The sequence below is a fragment of the Lepisma saccharinum genome, chromosome 16, assembly GCF_977018435.1.
Source record: "Lepisma saccharinum chromosome 16, izLepSacc3.1, whole genome shotgun sequence".
NCBI lineage: Eukaryota > Metazoa > Arthropoda > Insecta > Zygentoma > Lepismatidae > Lepisma > Lepisma saccharinum.
The window spans coordinates 36,418,256-36,441,502 of record NC_139244.1 but is presented as its reverse complement, the minus strand read 5'-3'; the positions used below and the strand labels follow the sequence as shown (position 1 = coordinate 36,441,502).

The 23,247-nt window shown below is 40.8% G+C and overlaps 5 non-coding genes across 5 annotated transcripts; all 5 read right to left on the bottom strand.

Moving 5' to 3' along the window:
• Nucleotides 1-2,649: 2,649 nt before the first annotated feature.
• On the bottom strand, nucleotides 2,650-2,723 carry TRNAN-GUU (transfer RNA asparagine (anticodon GUU)). The gene has a single exon. It is a non-coding gene; the product is annotated as a tRNA-Asn (tRNA).
• Nucleotides 2,724-14,834: 12,111 nt separating this feature from the next.
• TRNAN-GUU (transfer RNA asparagine (anticodon GUU)) lies at nucleotides 14,835-14,908 on the bottom strand. The gene has a single exon. It is a non-coding gene; the product is annotated as a tRNA-Asn (tRNA).
• Nucleotides 14,909-17,223: 2,315 nt separating this feature from the next.
• Nucleotides 17,224-17,297, bottom strand: TRNAN-GUU (transfer RNA asparagine (anticodon GUU)). Its single transcript has one exon. It is a non-coding gene; the product is annotated as a tRNA-Asn (tRNA).
• Nucleotides 17,298-19,613: 2,316 nt separating this feature from the next.
• On the bottom strand, nucleotides 19,614-19,687 carry TRNAN-GUU (transfer RNA asparagine (anticodon GUU)). The gene has a single exon. It is a non-coding gene; the product is annotated as a tRNA-Asn (tRNA).
• A 2,315-nt stretch (nucleotides 19,688-22,002) lies between these two features.
• On the bottom strand, nucleotides 22,003-22,076 carry TRNAN-GUU (transfer RNA asparagine (anticodon GUU)). The gene has a single exon. It is a non-coding gene; the product is annotated as a tRNA-Asn (tRNA).
• Between the last annotated feature and the right edge of the window lie 1,171 nt (nucleotides 22,077-23,247).

The window sequence follows — 23,247 nt, the reverse complement described above, 5'->3', positions numbered from 1 at the left end:
AAATTGTTCATTAACATATAGAAGTTGTAAAAGAAGTTCTTCAATTCTCGCAATCATTCTCCGTGTACAAGTATGGAAACCATATTTGTTGAATAAACAATGGACATTTCTACTCTAACCTAAAATATGATTTTAACTGTATCACTTCAAGTCATTCATTATATATTAACGTTGTGCAAAATAGTTTATGTTAATTCCAAATAGTTTGCGAGAAATTGGCCTTAGAAGTTGTGCCAAATTGATTCTGTACGTCACGAAAACTGAACGGTCTCTGATTAGATATTCCAGTTATGACGTTCTCATTCGGCAGCAGGGTTGGCATGTTTAAAACAAAAGTGTTTAAAACACTTTGTTTTAGACGTTTAAAACACACGGCTTTGTTTTTTTACAAATGTTTTAAACGTTTAAAACAATGTGTTTTAAACATGTTTTTTTTACAAGTGTTTAAAACACATTTTGGTGGTAGATATTTTATAGTCTGTGATAATTTTTTTGTTTGGCAACCCTGTTTTTCATTGAATCTGTGTCAATTAATCCGTGCTTTACAGGTCTCACTTATCGCACAACACTTGAGCAACCTTATGTTCTGACGTCACGGGAGAAAGCTTTTTAATTTTAGGCTAAATGCCTGTGTTGTTAGGTTAGGCAGGCTAGCTATATATGCACAAGGTAGCAAAATTGTTGTGCGACAAGAAAGACCCGTGCTTTACTGTAGAAATCGAAACTTCTGAGTTCCTTGTTTCGTATCGTCCTGTAAGTTTGAGACTGGTGGAAGCTTGAAATGGAAACTAATATCTAAATACACAATGCGTGATTTTGATCATGACGTGATTTCTTTTTCTTTTGCGATATGATTCATTGGTCTGTATAACTGAATGAAGCGCAGATGCTTACTTTTGGTAACATAATTTTGTACTTTGAAAAAATTCATCTGGAGAATCTATTATGACACTGCAGGTTTTTTTCTGCTATGTAAACTGTTCAGGCAGCAGGAAATATTTCACCGTGATTTTTTTCAGGACGAGGATAGGAATTCTATAATATTTAGTTTCTTGAAATTTAGATGAATATAAATCCTAACCTACTTCAGTAGTGGCTGAAAAAGGGGGGCTATTACCAACAACTTTTGTCCCTGCAGTCACGGGCGCCGACTTGTCAAAATTATTGGGGGGGGGGGGGCTCTGATCACTGAAATAAATTAATGAATGACTCACTCTCTCCCTTTTTTAAGTTTTGGCCTCAGTGTTCGGAATCTCATAAAAGCTAGGGGTGTGCGGGACCCCGAAAAGTCAGGACCGGGATCGGGAAAAAATTTCCCGTTCCGATCCGGACTTCGGGAAATGATTTCCCGATTTTCTGCATTGTCAATTTCTGGAACTTACCGTAAATTGTTAGTTTTTAATCCAGAAATCACTTAAAGTGAAAATGACGTGTATAATTCGAGATTTTCAGAGCTTCGGGAAATTTTGAACATTTCCCGACTCAGTAGGGAAATTGAAAATTTTTCCCGTCCCGCACACCCCTAATAAAAGCCCATGAATTCCTAAAAAATATCATTTTTTTATTCACAGTTCGAATGCAGAATATTAATTGTCCACGGATGGATATGTCACAAGTTTCGTTAACCATAATAGCAAAATATTCCCGACTTTTATTATCTGCTACCACGGAGCGCAAAACAGATCTCCCTAATATATCAATGATCTCGTTCTGAATTTCATGCGAGAGCCATTTGTAGCCCAAACGTCCCATCCACTACCCTAGTTCATGCACATCGTCTTTTGAAACTCCTTTTTAGTAAAAATTTTAACAATACTCATAATTACATACTTAGTATATACTAGTAATAAATCATGCGTTTTGCTGTCTCTGGTCATAGCCTCCCCAAAGTTGATGGTTTAGCGGTTTCAGTCCCCCAAAGTTGATGGTCTAGAAAATTTTAAATGTGTATTAAAAGTTAAGTTCATGTGGCACAATTCAGAGTAAACTTAACAAGAGAAGCAAAATAATACATTAGATCCTCTTAAGCAAAATTATTTGGGTGGCTCTGCCCCCACATTGTTAAATCGTGTTGAAATTAATCATGGAAGGAATAGAGTAAATATCGCATGAACTCCACGACTACGACAAAAGTAAGAGTTTGATTGTGTATTCAGATTTACAAGCTGATGATGTGTGATTGTTATGGAAGTAGCAGAGTGGCGCAGTGGAAGCGTGCTGGGCCCATAACCCAGAGGTCCGTGGATCGAAACCATGCTCTGCTAAAACTTTTGCGCTCGTATTCCTTTTTTAATTTATTCCAGTGTTCATAATCACAGTACGAGACACCAAAAATCCCAAGCAACGCTCACGTGATGATTCGAAATTGGTCCACTATAATTGCTCATAAACCTTAACCTCTCGCCGATTACCAAACGTGAAGATATATTCCAAACTTTGTCATGACGATCACAAGATATACTCAATTGAAGCTTCCACTCGCAGTTTAGTTGATCAATATGAGCTTTATTCCATCTGTCTTTCGCAGATACTTGCGGTATTAATGGCTTTCGCCTCAATTGCTGCTACATGTATCCATCACCTTAGAGAAGTTCAACAGAAATTGGTCAATTGCTATTTATTCGACGACCTCCTCTTGGATAAAAACAGCGCCCCCAGGTGGGATCGAACCACCAACCTTTCGGTTAACAGCCGAACGCGCTAACCGATTGCGCCACGGAGGCTAACATTCCATTACCTTGAAAATATTTGCGCTTTTGATTTCGACGTACGGTATATCGATGAGAAGAAATTATTCATGAAAATACAATGAACACCATATTATTCCTCAGCATGGTTATTTTTCATGAATGTTTTGCGTGATTTACCCCTCTCGTGCGACAAGCAATTTCAATGGCTGTCAAATAAAAGTAGGCGATCCGTGCAGTTGTATTGATGAACGAAATTTCCATAGTCACACTCCCCAACACGAGATTACTAACTTACTCTGAAGATGGTTTCAAATTGTTCATGTAACGTGCGCTTCTTCGTGATGCCTGTTATATAACAGAAGGGTAAATCACCTTCCAAAGTTTTATTAGACATTGATAGGGTTACCAGATCGCTGTAAGGGAAATGTAGGACATGCTGTCCCAAAATGTAGGACATTAGGTCAAAATGTAGGACACGAAACTTTCTCAATAAACAATACATATTTCTATAGAACACGTTAGAGAGTAGTTGAAAAATGACACTTTTCAGTTTTTAAAAAAGGAATTCTTAATGAATTTTTAAATGCAAAATTTCAAAACTTGCAATCATAGTAATCAATATTTATGTTAGAGTGTACAGTCAAACTCTTTGAAATTATAGGGACCAGTACCAAACATTTTACAGATTTTATGAAAAAAAAATGCTCTCGTGAGTCTGTTGTGCTGATTGTAATGAGAGAACTCTCTCAACATTTGAATTATGACCTGTAATGGCAAACAAATATTCAGCAATTACCGTAATTTAAAATGGTTCGAGAAGTTTCATCTTGTGTAGTTTTTAGTTCAATAACAGGGTGTCTACCAAAATAACACATCCAGAATTCTTGACTTTTTCTGGACTTTTCTAGACCTTTTTTCCGTCTTTCTTAACATTTATTTATTCGACCCCTACACTTAGGTAAAATTGGAAATTAGTAATGAAGAAAATAAATATTTATTTAATGAAAACCCCTACCAAAGGGTCAGTTAAGATAAAAACTGAAGCTGAATTTAAGAAGAGAATTAGATCTACTTTCTCGTATTAATGCATCCTGAACGGTGTTTGGTAGACAAACGAGGCTTTGGCGTCTGGACTCACAGCCAGTAAAATCTTATGTGGTGCTTGTGTCGCTTGTCCCTATATGTTTGTGACTGTCCCTTCATCCATCTTATCTTACCACCATTCATCCTCATCTTCGCGATTAGCCAAAGGGACAGAAAAAAGTGAAGTAAAAGAAACTAAATCAACCAATCAGTCATTATGATAGCAAATATTCTTGACCACAAGAATAATTTATTGCCTTTTTATTGACTTCTTGACCTACTTGTTGATTTCTTTACTTTTTCCTGACTTCCATGACTTTCTTGACTGGCAGACACCCTGAATAACTTTGTTCTCTATACCCCTGCTTTCCAATCAAATTATATTGAATAAGAATGGGCAACACCTTGTTCCATCAGTATAAACCGTAAGGCAAGAAATTCTGCTCAGGCATTGAACAGTGACGTTATCAGAAAGTGGTCCCAAAACTTTGTTCATTGATTGCTTCCTTTTTCCCGCTTGTTTAGTAGCAGGACAAACTTTTTTTTCTTTTTGGGCAATGACTGAATCAAAATAAATGTCAATATTGAGTTTGAAAGCGCAGTCCATAGACTTGTAACTTGCATGAGTTTTTTCTGTTACGTATTTTCCTAATTGATATTATGTGACTCTCAAAATGTAGGACATTTATGATATTTTTCACATTCCTCCCGGACGCCGGACATAAGGCTAAAATGTAGGACATGTCCGGGAAAATCCGGACGTCTGGTAACCCTAGACATTGAACACTTCCACTAATTTTTTTTAATATCATTTTTAAAATCTACACCATCGACAAGTAACCCCTGCAATTTCCCACGTTCATGTGCGTTCGTTTTTAGGTAAAAAATCGAGTTTCTAATTTCCGAGCCGAGCGTCGCGCAAAACACAGGTGCGCCATGTTGTGACGTCGTCCTTCGGCTTGTTCTGTCGTCTGCACTTCGAGTTGGCTGCATTTAGTGTTAGGACATGTCTGTATTTGCTGGATTGGAAAAGATACGTAATTACTAGAACAGGGAATGGTCGTTTCCACTAAGCAAGCACTAGATCAGTGCTTTACCACGCTTTTCACTGCTGAGTTAATATTACAAATAAGATTTTTTGTTGCCTTGTGCAGAAACAAGTTTCCATCTTGTGAGTTACAAGAGCAGAGCAGTACGAATTTTAAAGCTGGTCAGTGTTGTGGATATCACAGTGGAAGAAAAATACTTCACAAATGTGATCATGCCCTTAAGAGGACTGAAAGTTATAACACCAACCTTAAATGACATGCACGGAAAGACGTCCATTAACTCCGAAACTAGCCAACATGCATTGGATGTGGCATGAAAGACATGACTTTCTTCTTTATCAAAAATTTCATCCAGGGTGTTCTCATTTCAATTTGGATGCTTACAATCCGATAGTAGGGTAGATTTACATTTTGCTATAAGCTTAAATTCGAAACCCAAATCGTGTTGAAATTAATCATGGAAGGAATAGTGTAAATATCGCATGAACTCCACGACTACGACAAAAGTAAGAGTTTGATTCTGTATTCAGATTTACAAGCTGATGATGTGTGATTGTTATGGAAGTAGCAAAGTGCCGCAGTGGAAGCGTGCTGGGCCCATAACCCAGAGGTCCGTGGATCGAAACCGTGCTCTGCTAAAACTTTTGCGCTCGTATTCCATTTTTAATATTCCAGTGTTCATAATCACATTACGAGACACCAAAAATCCTAAGCAACGCTCACGTGATGATTCGAAATTGGTCCATTATAATTGATCATAAACCTTAACCTCTCGCCGATTACGAAACGTGAAGATATATTCCAAACTTTGTCATGATGATCACAAGATATACTCAATTGAAGCTTCCACTCGCAGTTTAGTTGATCAATATGAGCTTTATTCAATCTGTCTTTCGCAGATACTTGCAGTATTAATATCCTTCGCCTCAATTGCTGCTTCATGTATCCATCACCTTAGAGAAGTTCAACAGAAATTGGTCAATTGCTAATTATTCGACGACCTCCTCTTGGATAAAAACAGCGCCCCCGGGCGGGATGGAACCACCAACCTTGTAAACATCATTTTCTCTCTGAACATGTTGTATCTAAAACAGCACTGCACCGAGACTTGAAAAAGATTCAAAAAAATATTCTTCCTACTGGATTTGATATAGCGATTCCTCTCACACTTATTGACATGTATTATCAGATACCACTGTCCCAATGCAGAATTTCTGCTGATGCTGTCAATATTGAGTTGAAAGTGCCTATCACTTCCACTCAGAAGAAATACAAACTTTAATTTGCAATCCCTGTCTCCTTTTCATATCAAAATTTAACATGGGTCGTGTCGCATAATCCATCGTATATCGCCATCGATGATACTCATAATGTTGTCACTATTAGTGGTACAGACCTTGAAAATTGTCAGGTCCATACACAGAAATTGTGCCTTCTGCCTTCTCACACAGGAAGACACAATGGGCTCAATTTCTGTTCTTCCAAATTGATTCAAGCAACAACCGTGGCTGACACGATGAATGTGTGTACCTACACATGTCACGAATCCCACCTCACCGATGTGGTCAAATTAGATTTAAATGTATATGCAATCATTAATCCTCCTCCTACCATCACCTTTTTTTACGCTAATGGCTCCCCTTTACATTATAATCTTACCACTTTTCACGAACCCGGTGCAGTATTGTTACACGTGGCTTGCCGTACAGATGTACTTATCACCCCCGATATCAAAATTCATGCTATCTTTCCTTGTGGTTTCGATCATTCAACAATCCACCGAACAATTCATATCCTTCCTGCTGCCTGGACCAACAATCCCAATTTTCTACTAGACACCCATTATAAGATTTCCCCTCTTTGTGAATGCAACAGCTCTTTATCATAAACAATGGACATTTCATATCCCTCACCTTAACCTCTCCCAATATAAAGTTCTTGACATCCCTCCTATAACTCCACTTTACAGACATGCGGATTTTCCTATCATTATAAATTTTGTCTGGCTCACATGTATTACTCTAGGTGTCATATACCAATTTAAACTTCTCCACATTCCCCTTTTCTTATGCTTTACTTCTAAGGCTCGTGCACTTACCCCTCATGACCTTGTAAAATCTCCTGCACATACAACCTCCTATCTCTTCTTAATTTTCATAGCTCTCCTGCTTCTTTGTATTTGCATTACCTACATGTACTTACGTCTAAAACGTCACACTTCTTGCTGCTCATGTTGTCACCGGCGAACCCCATCTCCTCCTAAGACCTGTTCCGTCCCTATTATTAGTCCTCCTATTTCCGTAGCTGCTATATCTCAACGTCCCGCACATTCCCCACCACCCCCTCCCACTCTTCGTCAACTTACGACTCCCACTCGCTTAGCTCCTCTTCCCACACGTATCACCTTCGATGATGGCTACTGTCTACCCACCCCTGTCATTTCACTTATGTCACCTTCGACTCCAACCTTTACTCTTCCGCACTTAGGCGAACACCTTTTATTATAACTTCCCCTTCCCTACGCTTGTCGGCTCCCCCTTGCACAACGTCACCATCTGGCCATACTACACTCACAGCGTTCTCAAGCATCTCTTCGGCAGTTCCACATACAGCCAGACACCCAGCAGTCGGTCAGCGAGGAATCATCATGGCGCAGCAGTCATCCTGGAGCAGCTGTACAAGCAGCCAGCCAGCCAGCAGCCATCTATTCCAGACATCATGCCGCCAGCCAGCAAGGAGACCTCCTATTGCAGCACACACCATACAGCCAGCCAACCAGCTTACATCTTATTGCAGACATCATGCAGTCTTCATGCGGCTCATCTATTGCAAACATCATGCAGCCAGCAGATATCTTAATTCAGCTCATCATGCAGCCCGCCAGTCGGCCAGTGGACATCATGCAGACACCATGCAGCCAGCCAACCAGCTTACATCTTATTGCAGACATCATGCAGTCTTCATGCGGCTCATCTATTGCAGACATCATTCAGCCAGCAGATATCTTATTTCAGCTCATCATGCAGCCCGCCAGTCGGCCAGTGGACATCATGCAGACACCATGCAGCCAGCCAACCAGCTTACATCTTATTGCAGACATCATGCAGTCTTCATGCGGCTCATCTATTGCAGACATCATGCAGCCAGCAGATATCTTATTTCAGCTCATCATGCAGCCCGCCAGTCGGCCAGTGGACATCATGCAGACACCATGCAGCCAGCCAACCAGCTTACATCTTATTGCAGACATCATGCAGTCTTCATGCGGCTCATCATGCAGCCAGCCAGCCAGCAGGCATCCTATTGCAGCCATCCAGACATCATGCAGACATCATGCAGCCAGCCAGCCAGCCAGGAGCCTTCCCATTGCAGCAGACATCATACAGCCAGCCAGCCAGCACATATTCTATTGCAGACATCCTGATGCAGTCATCATGTAGCCAGCCAGCCAGGAGACCTCCTATTGCAGCAGACATCATCATGCAGACATCATGCAGCCAGCCAGCCAGGAGCCTTCCTATTGCAGCAGACATCATGCAGCCGGCCAGCCAGCAGATATCTTATTGCAGCACACCATGCAGACATCATGCAGCCAGCCAGACACCATGCCGCCATCCTGCAGCAAGCACATAAACATGTAGCCAGCAGACCACAGGCAGTCTGCAGCTCAGCATACCACCAGCGGTCAGCATTCCAGCTGAACATGCAGCCAGACCCGTGCAGTACCAGCTATACCGACAGCTCCAACTTTTTTTTATTTTATTTTTCCACATTATTATATACAGGGTTTTTATTTTTCTTTACTCAATGTACTTTCAATTATTATTTCCAAATATACTCTCCATAACCATCTCTACTCTGCTTCGTAACCACTCACAGTGGATACATCTTGGCCAGGGGAATGATGAAGGAATTGGGAGCATAAAAGTCGAAACATTAATTTGCCTCAAACATCGCTCTGAAGCTCGCAAGTTGAACGCTCATTCACCCCACATTCCACCGGATGCAGAGCCGAGCAACAAGAATTTTCCACTCGGCTCTGCACAGTCAGCAAGGCAACGGCCCTCGCCAGCGGTGAGTGCACCTCCACTGTAAATTTCCATCTGCATCCAGGGATACCCCAGGTGCACAGTGGAGGTGCAAAGTCCACCAACCTATGACTCAAATCCAATGTATGAAACCGCTGGAGACAGTAAATCGATCTCTCACTTCGCTCCAATATCACCACCAAACTGATGATCTGCTACGTCCCGGCGTGACTCGATCCCGTACCTTACATGGTAACGTAACGTGACGTCGGGTAAGGTACGGGATCGAGTCACGCCGGGACGTAGCTCAGATAAATACAATAGGTCTTAAGTTTGACTTGGCTAACCACCTCTACCCTTAAGGAGGCTGATGAAGGATTGTTGGGAGCCTGTGTTGTTGAACGCTACTCACCCCTTGCTGTTGGTCTGGCCCTCGGCTTCTGGCGTCTGGCGACGGTGACAGGTGTCCGCTGGAGAGATCGAAGATGACGATAAGAGACGGCAGGCAATTCGGCGACTTGTTTTATTCTTGCAGATTCTTCGGTTGGCTTAATCCGGACTGCTTGTGGACTTCTCGCTTGTTGCCGCCTCGTAGTGTCGCGATCTCTCAGCAGGCCGTCGTCCTCTTCTCGTCGATCAGTTTGGTGGTGATATTGGAGCGAAGTGAGAGATCGATTTACTGTCTCCAGCGGTTTCATACATTGGATTTGAGTCATAGGTTGGTGGACTTTGCACCTCCACTGTGCACCTGGGGTATCCCTGGATGCAGATGGAAATTTACAGTGGAGGTGCACTCACCGCTGGCGAGGGCCGTTGCCTTGCTGACTGTGCAGAGCCGAGTGGAAAATTCTTGATGCTCGGCTCTGCATCCGGTGGAATGTGGGGTGAATGAGCGTTCAACTTGCGAGCTTCAGAGCGATGTTTGAGGCAAATTAATGTTTCGACTTTTATGCTCCCAATTCCTTCATCATTCCCCTGGCCAAGATGTATCCACTGTGAGTGGTTACGAAGCAGAGTAGAGATGGTTATGGAGAGTATATTTGGAAATAATAATTGAAAGTACATTGAGTAAAGAAAAATAAAAACCCTGTATATAATAATGTGGAAAAATAAAATAAAAAAAAGTTGGAGCTGTCGGTATAGCTGGTACTGCACGGGTCTGGCTGCATGTTCAGCTGGAATGCTGACCGCTGGTGGTATGCTGAGCTGCAGGCTGCCTGTGGTCTGCTGGCTACATGTTTATGTGCTTGCTGCAGGATGGCGGCATGGTGTCTGGCTGGCTGCATGATGTCTGCATGGTGTGCTGCAATAAGATATCTGCTGGCTGGCCGGCTGCATGATGTCTGCTGCAATAGGAAGGCTCCTGGCTGGCTGGCTGCATGATGTCTGCATGATGATGTCTGCTGCAATAGGAGGTCTCCTGGCTGGCTGGCTACATGATGTCTGCATCAGGATGTCTGCAATAGAATATGTGCTGGCTGGCTGGCTGTATGACGTCTGCAATAGAATATGAGCTGGCTGGCAGGCTGTATGATGTCTGCTGCAATGGGAAGGCTCCTGGCTGGCTGGCTGGCTGCATGATGTCTGCATGATGTCTGGATGGCTGCAATAGGATGCCTGCTGGCTGGCTGGCTGCATGATGAGCCGCATGAAGACTGCATGATGTCTGCAATAAGATGTAAGCTGGTTGGCTGGCTGCATGGTGTCTGCATGATGTCCACTGGCCGACTGGCGGGCTGCATGATGAGCTGAAATAAGATATCTGCTGGCTGCATGATGTCTGCAATAGATGAGCCGCATGAAGACTGCATAATGTCTGCAATAAGATGTAAGCTGGTTGGCTGGCTGCATGGTGTGTGCTGCAATAGGAGGTCTCCTGGCTGGCTGGCGGCATGATGTCTGGAATAGATGGCTGCTGGCTGGCTGGCTGCTTGTACAGCTGCTCCAGGATGACTGCTGTGCCATGATGATTCCTCGCTGACCGACTGCTGGGTGTCTGGCTGTATGCGGAACTGCCGAAGAGATGCTTGAGAATGCCGTGAGTGTAGTATGGCCAGATGGTGACGTTGTGCAAGGGGGAGCCGACAAGCGTAGGGAAGGGGAAGTTATAATAAAAGGTGTTCGCCTAAGTGCGGAAGAGTAAAGGTTGGAGTCGAAGGTGACATAAGTGAAATGACAGGGGTGGGTAGACAGTAGCCATCATCGAAGGTGATACGTGTGGGAAGAGGAGGAGCTAAGCGAGTGGGAGTCGTAAGTTGACGAAGAGTGGGAGGGGGTGGTGGGGAATGTGCGGGACGTTGAGATATAGCAGCTACGGAAATAGGAGGACTAATAATAGGGACGGAACAGGTCTTAGGAGGAGATGGGGTTCGCCGGTGACAACATGAGCAGCAAGAAGTGTGACGTTTTAGACGTAAGTACATGTAGGTAATGCAAATACAAAGAAGCAGGAGAGCTATGAAAATTAAGAAGAGATAGGAGGTTGTATGTGCAGGAGATTTTACAAGGTCATGAGGGGTAAGTGCACGAGCCTTAGAAGTAAAGCATAAGAAAAGGGGAATGTGGAGAAGTTTAAATTGGTATATGACACCTAGAGTAATACATGTGAGCCAGACAAAATTTATAATGATAGGAAAATCCGCATGTCTGTAAAGTGGAGTTATAGGAGGGATGTCAAGAACTTTATATTGGGAGAGGTTAAGGTGAGGGATATGAAATGTCCATTGTTTATGATAAAGAGCCGTTGCATTCACAAAGAGGGGAAATCTTATAATGGGTGTCTAGTAGAAAATTGGGATTGTTGGTGCAGGCAGCAGGAAGGATATGAATTGTTCGGTGGATTGTTGAATGATCGAAACCACAAGGAAAGATAGCATGAATTTTGATATCGGGGGTGATAAGTACATCTGTACGGCAAGCCACGTGTAACAATACTGCACCGGGTTCGTGAAAAGTGGTAAGATTATAATGTAAAGTGGAGCCATTAGCGTAAAAAAAGGTGATGGTAGGAGGAGGATTAATGATTGCATATACATTTAAATCTAATTTGACCACATCGGTGAGGTGGGATTCGTGACATGTGTAGGTACACACATTCATCGTGTCAGCCACGGTTGTTGCATGAATCAATTTGGAAAGACAGAAATTGAGCCCATCGTGTCTTCCTGTGTGAGAAGGCAGAAGGCACAATTTCTGTGTATGGACCTGACAATTTTCAAGGTCTGTACCACTAATAGTGACAACATTATGAGAATCATCGATGGCGATATACGATGGATTATGTGACACTACGCATGTTAAATTTTGATACGAAAAGGGGACAGGGATTGCTAAATAAAGTTTATATGTCTTCTGAGTGGATGTGATAGGCACTTTCAACTCAATATTCACAGCATCAGCAGATATTCTGCATTGGGACAGTGGTATCTGATAATACATGTCAATAAGGGTGAGAGGAATCGCTATATCAAATCCAGTAGGAAGAATATTTTTTTGAATCTTTTTCAAGTGTTGGTGCAGTTTTGTTTTAGAAACTACATGTTCAGAGAGAAAATGATGTTTACAACTGTTAATGGTGTTCTCATATTCAAAAAGGGTGAACATTTGGCTAAGCTGGAAGGTTAGGGTCATAAATTCGATGAGATATGCCTGTGCTTGATGTGCATCTTTGATTGTTAAATTTTTGAGTTTATTAATCAATGCTTCCTGATTTCTAGCCAAACTATCAGAGTGGTTAGCATATTCAGTAAAAACATCCTCAATCTGATGTTGGAAAGAGTGAATTTCACCAGTTAAATTTTGATAGAAAATATGATTAGCTTGCAGTTGTAATTTAATGTTAGATATCGTTTGTTTTACTTCATGAGCATTTTGGAATAAGGGTTCTAATTGCTTAGTAGTGGCAAAATCACAGCAATAGTTAGCAATGCTACTTATAAAGCCAAGGAGTGCACGTTTTTGTCTAACTACGGAAGTGTTGGGAGTGGGTCTTGTGAAGAGGGAAAGGTGTGAAAAAAGGTGTGAATGAAAATTTTGGAGTTGGACCGCAAGTTTACATTGGTTGGAATCTTCTTCACCTTTGTTGCACATGGCATTATGTAGTGTTGATGGGAAGTGCTGGGGTTTAGGCATTTCTAATTTCACATTATAGTAGATGGGGATGGTATAATGATAAGGGATGGTTCCTGGTAGTTCTGTCAGATAAATTCCCGAGATGATTTTTACATGTTCAGTCGCCGTGGTGACCGAAAAAATGAGGGAAAAAAGGGAAAGTAGTAACATTACTGCCATTGTTGGGAGTGAACCCTGAAAGGGACAGAGATGCAATTTTTAAAATTGAGTTTGCATAAAAAAAATAGCATGTGTTTTTTTGTTGCCTTGTGCCGAAACAAGTTTCCTTCTTGTGAATTACAAGAGCAGAGCAGTCCGAATTTTAAAGCTGGTCAGTGTTGTGGATATCACAGTGGAAGAAAAATACTTCACACGCCTTGTTCAAGAAAAACTTTAAGTTAGGAGTAAATTTTATTCATATAGTGCCACCTCTCACATACGAAATCTAATTTTTGGAATTTTAAAAACTTGAAAGTAAACACCATGTCAAATTCCCTTGCCATACTTAACTCGCTGCTTCCGCTTCTCTTATCTCAGCTCCATCCGATATCAATTGTGCAAAATATGGAGCTACCGTGAATGCATCTGCACATGTTAGATTGCCGGAATTGGCTTTCGTACATCTCTAGCATGTCATAATCGAAACGTTAATTTAATTTTGAAAATCTCAGAAAATCCTCTTCAATATTCAGCGTTACAAACACGAGGAGCAACGAACGCTTTCGTGCATGGATTTCTAGAGCGCTAAGAGACGACCGATTTCATTGCCGAACGAGAACGTCATAACTGGAATATCCAATCAGAGACGGTTCAGTTTTCGTGACGTACAGCATCAATTTGGCACAACTTCTAAGGCCAATTTCTCGCAAACTATTTTGTACAACGTTAATATAAAATGAATGACTTGCAGTGATACAGTTTAAAATCACATTTTAGGTAAGAGTAGAAATGTTCATTGCTACAGGAATGAATGTTGAAGATCGAGTTGAAAATGACGTGAATAACTGCACTTGCAATATTCTCCATACCTCATAAATGTGATCATGCCCTTAAGAGGACTGAGAAGTTATAACACCAACCTTAAATGACATGCACGGAAAGACGTCCATTAACTCCGAAACTAGCCAACATTCATGGGATGTGGCAATGGGAAGAACGTCACTGCTGAAAGACATGGCTTTCTTCTTTATCAAAAATTTCATCCAGGGTGTTCTCATTTCAATTTGGATGCTTACAATCCGATAGTAGGGTAGATTTACATTTTGCTATAAACTTAAATTCGAAACCCAAATCGTGTTGAAATTAATCATGGAAGGAATAGTGTAAATATTGCATGAACTCCACGACTACGACAAAAGTAAGGGTTTGATTCTGTATTCAGATTTACAAGCTGATGATGTGTGATTGTTATGGAAGTAGCAGAGTGGCGCAGTGGAAGCGTGCTGGGCCCATAACCCAGAGGTCCGTGGATCGAAACCATGCTCTGCTAAAACTTTTGCGCTCGTATTCCTTTTTTAATTTATTCCAGTGTTCATAATCACAGTACGAGACACCAAAGATCCCAAGCAACGCTCACGTGATGATTCGATATTGGTCCACTATAATTGCTCATAAACCTTAACCTCTCGCCGATTACCAAACGTGAAGATATATTCCAAACTTTGTCATGATGATCACAAGATATACTCAATTGAAGCTTCCACTCGCAGTTTAGTTGATCAATATGAGATTTATTCCATCTGTCTTTCGCAGATACTTGCGGTATTAATGGCTTTCGCCTCAATTGCTGCTTCATGTATTCATCACCTAAGAGAAGTTCAACAGAAATTTGTCATTTGCTATTTATTCGACGACCTCCTCTTGGATAAAAACAGCGCCCCCGGGTGGGATCGAACCACCAACCTTTCGGTTAACAGCCGAACGCGCTAACCGATTGTGCCACGGAGACTAACATTCCATTACCTTGAAAATACTTGCGCTTTTGATTTCGACATACGGTATATCGATGAGAAGAAATTATTCATGTAAATACAATGAACACCATATTATTCCTCAGCATGGTTATTTTTCATGAATGTTTTGCGTGATTTACCCCTCTCGTGCGACAAGCAATTTCAATTGCTGTCAAATAAAAGTAGGCGATCCGTGCAGTTGTATTGATGAACGAAATTTCCATAGTCACACTCCCCAACACGAGATTACTAACTTACTCTGAAGATGGTTTCAAATTGTTCATGTAACGTGCGCTTCTTCGTGATGCCTGTTATATAACAGAAGGGTAAATCACCTTCCAAAGTTTTATTAGACATTGAACACTTCCACTAATTTTTTTTAATATCATTTTTAAAATCTACACTATCGACAAATAACCCCTGCAATTTCCCACGTTCATGTGCGTTCGTTTTTAGGTAAAATATCGAGTTTCTAATTTCCGAGCCGAGCGTCACGCAAAACACAGGTGCGCCATGTTGTGACGTCGTCCTTCGGCTTGTTCTGTCGTCTGCACTTCGAGTTGGCTGCATTTAGTGTTAGGAAGTGTCTGTGTTTGCTGGATTGGAAAAGATACGTAACTACTAAAACAGGGAATGGTCGTTTCCACAAAGCAAGCACTAAGTCAGTGCTTTACCACGGTTTTCACTGCTGAGTTAACATTACAAATAAGATTTCTTGTTGCCTTGTGCCGAAACAAGTTTCCATCTTGTGAGTTACAAGAGCAGAGCAGTCCGAATTTTAAAGCTGGTCAGTGTTGTGGATATCACAGTGGAAGAAAAATACTTCACACGCCTTGTTCAAGAAAAACTTTAAGTTAGGAGTAAATTTTATTCATATAGTGCGACCTCTCACATACGAAATCTAATTTTTGGAATTTTAAAAACTTGAAAGTAAACACCATGTCAAATTTCCCTTGCCACACATAACTCGCTGCTTCCGCTTCTCTTATCTCAGCTCCATCCAATATCAATTGTGCAAAATATGGAGCTACCGTGAATGCATCTGCACATGTTAGATTGCCGGAATTGTCTTTCGTACATCTCTAGCATGTCATAATCGAAACGTTAATTTAATTTTGAAAATCTCAGAAAATCCCCTTCAATATTCAGCGTTACAAACACGAGGAGCAACGAACGCTTTCGTGCATGGGTTCTAGAGCGCTAAGAGACGACCGATTTCATTGCCGAACGAGAACGTCACAACTGGAATATCCAATCAGAGACGGTTCAGTTTTCGTGACGTACAGCATCAATTTGGCACAACTTCTAAGGCCAATTTCTCGCAAACTATTTTGTACAACGTTAATATAAAATGAATGACTTGCAGTGATACAGTTTAAAATCACATTTTAGGTAAGAGTAGAAATGTTCATTGCTACAGGAATGAATGTTGAAAATCGAGTTGAAAATGACGTGGATAACTGCACTTGCAATATTCTCCATACCTCACAAATGTGATCATGCCCTTAAGAGGACTGAGAAGTTATAACACCAACCTTAAATGACATGCACGGAAAGACGTCCATTAACTCCGAAACTAGCCAACATGCATTGGATGTGGCATGAAAGACATGACTTTCTTCTTTATCAAAAATTTCATCCAGGGTGTTCTCATTTCAATTTGGATGCTTACAATCCGATAGTAGGGTAGATTTACATTTTGCTATAAGCTTAAATTCGAAACCCAAATCGTGTTGAAATTAATCATGGAAGGAATAGTGTAAATATCGCATGAACTCCACGACTACGACAAAAGTAAGGGTTTGATTCTGTATTCAGATTTACAAGCTGATGATGTGTGATTGTTATGGAGGTAGCAGAGTGGCGCAGTGGAAGCGTGCTGGGCCCATAACCCAGAGGTCCGTGGATTGAAACCATGCTCTGCTAAAACTTTTGCGCTCGTATTCCATTTTTAATTTATTCCAGTGTTCATAATCACATTACGAGACACCAAAAATCCCAAGCAACGCTCACGTGATGATTCGAAATTGGTCCATTATAATTGCTCATAAACCTTAACCTCTCGCCGATTACCAAACGTGAAGATATATTCCAAACTTTGTCATGATGATCACAAGATATACTCAATTGAAGCTTCCACTCGCAGTTTAGTTGATCAATATGAGATTTATTCCATCTGTCTTTCGCAGATACTTGCGGTATTAATGGCTTTCGCCTCAATTGCTGCTTCATGTATCCATCACCTTAGAGAAGTTCAACAGAAATTTGTCATTTGCTATTTATTCGACGACCTCCTCTTGGATAAAAACAGCGCCCCCGGGTGGGATCGAACCACCAACCTTTCGGTTAACAGCCGAACGCGCTAACCGATTGCGCCACGGAGGCTAACATTCCATTACCTTGAAAATATTTGCGCTTTTGATTTCGACATACGGTATATCGATGAGAAGAAATTATTCATGTAAATACAATGAACACCATATTATTCCTCAGCATGGTTATTTTTCATGAATGTTTTGCGTGATTTACCCCTCTCGTGCGACAAGCAATTTCAATGGCTGTCAAATAAAAGTAGGCGATCCGTGCTGTTGTATTGATGAACGAAATTTCCATAGTCACACTCCCCAACACGAGATTACTAACTTACTCTGAAGATGGTTTCAAATTGTTCATGTAACGTGCGCTTCTTCTTGATACCTGTTATATAACAGAAGGGTAAATCAACTTCCAAAGTTTTATTAGACATTGAACACTTCCACTACTTTTTTTTAATATCATTTTTAAAATCTACACCATCGACAAATAACCCCTGCAATTTCCCACGTTCATGTGCGTTCGTTTTTAGGTAAAAAATCGAGTTTCTAATTTCCGAGCCGACCGTCGCGCAAAACACAGGTGCGCCATGTTGTGACGTCGTCCTTCGGCTTGTTCTGTCGTCTGCACTTCGAGTTGGCTGCATTTAGTGTTAGGACGTGTCTGTGTTTGCTGGATTGGAAAAGATACGTAACTACTAGAACAGGGAATGGTCGTTTCCACAAAGCAAGCACTAAGTCAGTGCTTTACCACGGTTTTCACTGCTGAGTTAACATTACAAATAAGATTTTTTGTTGCCTTGTGCCGAAACAAGTTTCCATCTTGTGAGTTACAAGAGCAGAGCAGTCCGAATTTTAAAGCTGGTCAGTGTTGTGGATATCACAGTGGAAGAAAAATACTTCACACGCCTTGTTCAAGAAAAACTTTAAGTTAGGAGTAAATTTTATTCATATAGTGCGACCTCTCACATAAGAAATCTAATTTTTGGAATTTTAAAAACTTGAAAGTAAACACCATGTCAAATTTCCCTTGCCATACTTAACTCGCTGCTTCCGCTTCTATTATCTCAGCTCCATCCAATATCAATTGTGCAAAATATGGAGCTACCGTGAATGCATCTGCACATGTTAGATTGCCGGAATTGGCTTTCGTACATCTCTAGCATGTCATAATCGAAACGTTAATTTAATTTTGAAAATCTCAGAAAATCCTCTTCAATATTCAGCGTTGCAAACACGAGGAGCAACGAACGCTTTCGTGCATGGATTTCTAGAGCGCTAAGAGACGACCGAGTTCATTGCCGATCGAGAACGTCATAACTGGAATATCCAATCAGAGACGGTTCAGTTTTCGTGGCGTACAGCATCAATTTGACACAACTTCTAAGGCCAATTTCTCGCAAACTATTTTGTACAACGTTAATATAAAATGAATGACTTGCAGTGATACAGTTTAAAATCACATTTTAGGTAAGAGTAGAAATGTTCATTGCTACAGGAATGAATGTTGAAGATCGAGTTGAAAATGACGTGGATAACTGCACTTGCAATATTCTCCATACCTCACAAATGTGATCATGCCCTTAAGAGGACTGTGAAGTTATAACACCAACCTTAAATGACATGCACGGAAAGACGTCCATTAACTCCGAAACTAGCCAACATGCATTGGATGTGGCATGAAAAACATGACTTTCTTCTTTATCAAAAATTTCATCCAGGGTGTTCTCATTTCAATTTGGATGCTTACAATCCGATAGTATGGTAGATTTACATTTTGCTATAAACTTAAATTCGAAACCCAAATCGTGTTGAAATTAATCATGGAAGGAATAGTGTAAATATCGCATGAACTCCACGATTATGACAAAAGTAAGAGTTTGATTGTGTATTCAGATTTACAAGCTGATGATGTGTGATTGTTATGGAAGTAGCAGAGTGGCGCAGTGGAAGCGTGCTGGGCCCATAACCCAGAGGTCCGTGGATCGAAACCATGCTCTGCTAAAACTTTTGCGCTCGTATTCCATTTTTAATTTATTCCAGTGTTCATAATCACATTACGAGACACCAAAAATCCCAAGCAACGCTCACGTGATGATTCAAAATTGGTCCATTATAATTGCTCATAAACCTTAACCTCTCGCCGATTACCAAACGTGAAGATATATTCCAAACTTTGTCATGATGATCACAAGATATACTCAACTGAAGCTTCCACTCGCACTTTAGTTGATCAATATGAGCTTTATTCCATCTGTCTTTCGCAGATACTTGCGGTATTAATGGCTTTCGCCTCAATTGCTGCTTCATGTATCCATCACCTTAGAGAAGTTCAACAGAAATTGGTCAATTGCTATTTATTCGACGACCTCCTCTTGGATAAAAACAGCGCCCCCGGGTGGGATCGAACCACCAACCTTTCGGTTAACAGCCGAACGCGCTAACCGATTTCGCCACGGAGGCTAACATTCCATTACCTTGAAAATTTTTGCGCTTTTGATTTCGACGTACGGTATATCGATGAGAAGAAATTATTCATGAAAATACAATGAACACCATATTATTCCTCAGCATGGTTATTTTTCATGAATGTTTTGCGTGATTTACCCCTCTCGTGCGACAAGCAATTTCAACTGCTGTCAAATAAAAGTAGTCGATCCGTGCTGTTGTATTGATGAACGAAATTTCCATAGTCACACTCCCCAACACGAGATTACTAACTTACTCTGAAGATGGTTTCAAATTGTTCATGTAACGTGCGCTTCTTCGTGAAGCCTGTTATATAACAGAAGGGTAAATCACCTTCCAAAGTTTTATTAGACATTGAACACTTCCACTAATTTTTTTTAATATCATTTTTAAAATCTACACTATCGACAAATAACCCCTGCAATTTCCCACGTTCATGTGCGTTCGTTTTTAGGTAAAAAATCGAGTTTCTAATTTCCGAGCCGAGCGTCACGCAAAACACAGGTGCGCCATGTTGTGACGTCGTCCTTCGGCTTGTTCTGTCGTCTGCACTTCGAGTTGGCTGCATTTAGTGTTAGGAAGTGTCTGCGTTTGCTGGATTGGAAAAGATACGTAACTACTAGAACAGGGAATGGTCGTTTCCACAAAGCAAGCACTAAGTCACTGCTGAGTTAACATTACAAATAAGATTTTTTGTTGCCTTGTGCCGAAACAAGTTTCCATCTTGTGAGTTACAAGAGCAGAGCAGTCCGAATTTTAAAGCTGGTCAGTGTTGTGGATATCACAGTGGAAGAAAAATACTTCACACGCCTTGTTCAAGAAAAACTTTAAGTTAGGAGTAAATTTTATTCATATAGTGCGACCTCTCACATACGAAATCTAATTTTTGGAATTTTAAAAACTTGAAAGTAAACACCATGTCAAATTTCCCTTGCCACACTTAACTCGCTGCTTCCGCTTCTCTTATCTCAGCTCCATCCAATATCAATTGTGCAAAATATGGAGCTACCGTGAATGCATCTGCACATGTTAGATTGCCGGAATTGGCTTTCGTACATCTCTAGCATGTCATAATCGAAACGTTAATTTAATTTTGAAAATCTCAGAAAATCCTCTTCAATATTCAGCGTTACAAACACGAGGAGCAACGAACGCTTTCGTGCATGGATTTCTAGAGCGCTAAGAGACGACCGATTTCATTGCCGAACGAGAACGTCATAACTGGAATATCCAATCAGAGACGGTTCAGTTTTCGTGACGTACAGCATCAATTTGGCACAACTTCTAAGGCCAATTTCTCGCAAACTATTTTGTACAACGTTAATATAAAATGAATGACTTGCAGTGATACAGTTTAAAATCACATTTTAGGTAAGAGTAGAAATGTTCATTGCTACAGGAATGAATGTTGAAGATCGAGTTGAAAATGACGTGAATAACTGCACTTGCAATATTCTCCATACCTCACAAATGTGATCATGCCCTTAAGAGGACTGAGAAGTTATAACACCAACCTTAAATGACATGCACGGAAAGACGTCCATTAACTCCGAAACTAGCCAACATTCATGGGATGTGGCAATGGGAAGAACGTCACTGCTGAAAGACATGGCTTTCTTCTTTATCAAAAATTTCATCCAGGGTGTTCTCATTTCAATTTGGATGCTTACAATCTGATAGTAGGGTAGATTTAGATTTTGCTATAAGCTTAAATTCGAAACCCAAATCGTGTTGAAATTAATCATGGAAGGAATAGTGTAAATATCGCATGAACTCCACGACTACGACAAAAGTAAGGGTTTGATTCTGTATTCAGATTTACAAGCTGATGATGTGTGATTGTTATGGAGGTAGCAGAGTGGCGCAGTGGAAGCGTGCTGGGCCCATAACCCAGAGGTCCGTGGATCGAAACCATGCTCTGCTAAAACTTTTGCGCTCGTATTCCATTTTTAATTTATTCCAGTGTTCATAATCACATTACGAGACACCAAAAATCCCAAGCAACGCTCACGTGATGATTCGAAATTGGTCCATTATAATTGCTCATAAACCTTAACCTCTCGCCGATTACCAAACGTGAAGATATATTCCAAACTTTGTCATGATGATCACAAGATATACTCAATTGAAGCTTCCACTCGCAGTTTAGTTGATCAATATGAGCTTTATTCCATCTGTCTTTCGCAGATACTTGCGGTATTAATGGCTTTCGCCTCAATAGCTGCTTCATGTATCCATCACCTTAGAGAAGTTCAACAGAAATTGGTCAATTGCTATTTATTCGACGACCTCCTCTTGGATAAAAACAGAGCCCCCGGGCTAGATCGAACCACCAACCTTTCGGTTAACAGCCGAACGCGCTAACCGATTTCGCCACGGAGGCTAACATTCCATTACCTTGAAAATATTTGCGCTTTTGATTTCGACGTACGGTATATCGATGAGAAGAAATTATTCATGTAAATACAATGAACACCATATTATTCCTCAGCATGGTTATTTTTCATGAATGTTTTGCGTGATTTACCCCTCTCGTGGGACAAGTAATTTCAATTGCTGTCAAATAAAAGTAGGCGATCCGTGCTGTTGTATTGATGAACGAAATTTCCATAGTCACACTCCCCAACACGAGATTACTAACTTACTCTGAAGATGGTTTCAAATTGTTCATGTAACGTCCGCTTCTTCGTAATGCCTGTTATATAACAGAAGGGTAAATCAACTTCCAAAGTTTTATTAGACATTGATCACTTCCACTAATTTTTTTTAATATCATTTTTAAAATCTACACTATCGACAAACAACCCCTGCAATTTCCCACGTTCATGTGCGTTCGTTTTTAGGTAAAAAATCGAGTTTCTAATTTCCGAGCCGAGCGTCACGCAAGACACAGGTGCGCCATGTTGTGACGTCGTCCTTCGGCTTGTTCTGTCGTCTGCACTTCGAGTTGTCTGCATTTAGTGTTAGGAAGTGTCTGCGTTTGCTGGATTGGAAAAGATACGTAACTACTAGAACAGGGAATGGTCGTTTCCACAAAGCAAGCACTAAGTCAGTGCTTTACCACGGTTTTCACTGCTGAGTTAACATTACAAATAAGATTTTTTGTTGCCTTGTGCCGAAACAAGTTTCCATCTTGTGAGTTACAAGAGCAGAGCAGTCCGAATTTTAAAGCTGGTCAGTGTTGTGGATATCACAGTGGAAGAAAAATACTTCACACGCCTTGTTCAGGAAAAACTTTAAGTTAGGAGTAAATTTTATTCATATAGTGCGACCTCTCACATACCAAATCTAATTTTTGGAATTTTAAAAACTTGAAAGTAAACACCATGTCAAATTTCCCTTGCCACACTTAACTCGCTGCTTCCGCTTCTCTTATCTCAGCTCCATCCAATATCAGTTGTGCAAAATATGGAGCTACCGTGAATGCATCTGCACATGTTAGATTGCCGGAATTGGCTTTTTCGTACATCTCTAGCATGTCATAATCGAAACGTTAATTTAATTTTGAAAATCTCAGAAAATCCTCTTCACTATTCAGCGTTACAAACACGAGG